This window comes from Lissotriton vulgaris, chromosome 5 (assembly GCF_964263255.1).
Source record: "Lissotriton vulgaris chromosome 5, aLisVul1.2, whole genome shotgun sequence".
In the NCBI taxonomy this organism is placed as follows: Eukaryota; Metazoa; Chordata; class Amphibia; order Caudata; family Salamandridae; genus Lissotriton; species Lissotriton vulgaris.
In genome coordinates, this window is record NC_141693.1 from 875209930 (window position 1) to 875212850 (window position 2921).

At 46.3% G+C, this 2921-nt stretch overlaps 1 pseudogene; it reads right to left on the reverse strand.

Annotated features, from left to right (window-relative positions):
• Nucleotides 1-441: 441 nt before the first annotated feature.
• LOC147711730 (uncharacterized) lies at nucleotides 442-2079 on the reverse strand (annotated as a pseudogene).
• Nucleotides 2080-2921: the final 842 nt, after the last annotated feature.

The window sequence follows — 2921 nt, forward strand, 5'->3', positions numbered from 1 at the left end:
GGTCGCGAGGGTGACTCCCTTCTGCTATCTCCGAGTGAGTCCGCGCAGCACCCCTCGGAATGTGCTTATCCAGCCTCCTCCTTCTACCTATAACCTTGACAGGCCTAACATGCAGAAACAGCAGTTTGCAACAGTTGAGCTATTTCTCAGAGGAACGGCTTTAGTAAAATGCAAGGATAGGGCTTGCTAATGCAGGGATCGAGCGAGACCACAAAATGGCGTCGGTCGAGTCAAGCAGGTACAAAAACGTGCAATATGGTGTATGTTAATTCCTGAATTACTGCTTTTCGTGTTTATATTAGTATTTTTGCGTTTCTTTTTTATTGTTCTAGATGCATCACGCTAAATACAAACAGCGACCATATCATTCGCTGAACCGAAAGTCAATTCCGGTTCCTCAAACCCTCCTTTTAGCGTGATGTAGCTAACGAAGAGGGAATCCTAGTCTTGGAAGACCTCCTCATCAATGGCCATTAGTTCATGAATCTCCTGCTGGAGCATCTGAATTTTGGTGGGGACAGGGGCAGGGATGCACATGGCCGTCACCCTAGTGGCACAATAGGAGCAACAAGCCGGACCACATTGTACAAGGATGCAACAAGTGAAAATGACACCGGCTGCCCCAGCCAGTATCAACAATAGTTTCCAACCCCATGTTGTCAGGAGCCCACAGAACCAACCAGACAGTGACCAGGACCCATTATCGGTGTGCATTTCAGCCGCGATGCGATGCAACTTTTGGATAGCCAAATGAACTGTGGGGGCGGAGTCTGGAATATACACACAGCAGGAGCTGCCAATCACCCGGCATGCTCCACCTCGGCCAGCCAAGATAACGTCCAGAACCATCCGGTTTTGGAGCGAAACGAGTCTTGTCGCCTGAAGCTCTACTATTATATTGGTCATGATATCTGTGGTGATATTAATGACATACTCTACTATCCTGGACAACTGCCTGATTTCTCTGCTATTGAATATGGGTCCCCAGAAAGGGACCAATCCTTTACTAAAGTCCGTAAACTGCTGTAGGGAGGTGTTAGTTTGATCGACTTCTGTCACTACGAGCTGTTTACGCTGCCTATTGGGTACTGTTCTAGCGTGATGGAGTTGGTGTGTTCTATGATAGTCTGATGGTGCAATATATACAGGTGGGTACAAGAAAGACAGATAACACTGGCCTGCCTAACCTCGGGGCAACCAAGTGTAAGCAGTTTCCCCACATACAAAATACACGTTTGGTGGTGTCAACAGTGGCGGGCTACTGAATATTTTCATGCGATAAGTATAGTTACAAACACTGTCACCAACCTGCACATGCCCCGTCCCCTGTACACAGAAATCAGAAGAAGTATTAAAAATGGGAATGGGTACAGTACGCTCACTGGTAACATTTCTGACAACAAAGTGTTGGAAATACTGCGAATCATTAAAGTTAGCAAAATCGTAGAGTTCATCTGTAAACCAGGTACTATTTTCGTTCTCGATATATATGTTCATACAGGCTTCTGGATCCAATGATCCCTGTCCCCCATTTCCCTCTGGGTCAAATCCATGATGTTTTTCGATGTATGCTAAGATCATACTGTAATCCTTCTCGGTGTATTGTTTGGGATTTTCTACATAGTGATTGTACATAGCAGAAAACATTTTAAACCATGCTTCACAACTTCCTAAATAGGACAAGGGCAATGAGAGAAACAGGTCATGTTTATGCATAACAGATGGCAAGAGCCCACAAACCCAACAGTCGGTGGTGTTGGTAGCGCTATGAGTTTGATGGAGCATTTCTACAAATACATTTTTCGCATAAGTTTGGCGATGTCGTTCTTTGTGGGGTGCTAAGGTGAACATGAAATGTTCAGGTGGGGCAACAGTAGAAGGCAGAAGAGTTTGCAAAGGGTATTTATATTCTAAATATATGAACAAGCTCATAAAAATAGCTAATATAACTGTTATAACCAACACAAAAGCAATTTTGACCCCCGTGGTCCATGTAGAAAACATTGGTTCATAAAATGGCAAGTATCGTGGTGCAATGGGAAGTTCTTCTTCAAGTACAATACGACCAAAAGGGTACATTCCTAGCTAAAAAGTCCAAAACTAAACTCGGGCCTAGCAGTCCGTCCTGCCAGAGGGTTCTTCTCCCTGTGTCCGTCAGAGTCTCACAGGCAGACTCCTATCGTTCATCTCAAGAAAACAAAATGTCGTGGTCAAAGGGATCCTGGTGTACAACCTGGCCGTTCACAAGTGTTAGTCTTTCTTTCTGAACAGAGCCCAGTAACAAAAGTTCCAGCTCTCAACCAGTTCAGTCCAGTGTCTCGCTCAGTACCTCAGACCTGAAATCTAGGAAACCCTGTCTACTCAATCAAGTCTTTCCTTATCTCCTAGCAGTAGAGTCTGAGGCGCCGTGATGCTTTCTTGGCCATAGGTTGTATCGCACATGACCCGGAATCTCCTGATCAGAAAACAGCACAGAAGGTATCTCTCCTTCATTAGGGCTTTCGCTTGCTGTGGTACCAATGACAGGATTCAGAGCAATTGCAGGTTCAGCAGAGACCGGTTCACCCGATCTCATCACTCCCTCTTCTTGCCTTTGTTCTACCTCGCAGGCGTTGGAAAAGGGTACAAATGCAGTGGCTCTCTCGGTTTCCTGGGTCAAAATTCCCCCAGAGCGTCGCTGATCATAAGGAAGCGGGAGCGGCAGCCTTTTCAGATGGGAGACGTGTATCCAGTGCTTTCTCCCATCCACCTTTACAGCCGTCCGGGTTGCGAGCATAATTTGATGCGGCTCGGACCACCTTGGAGCTAGGCTGGAGTCTCAGTCGAACTTTTTAACAAGCACCCACTGGCCAGGTTCCCATCGATGTCCGGGGCCCTCTGGCAGAGGCTGCAGTACAGATGCTACCTGTTGATAAATAGAA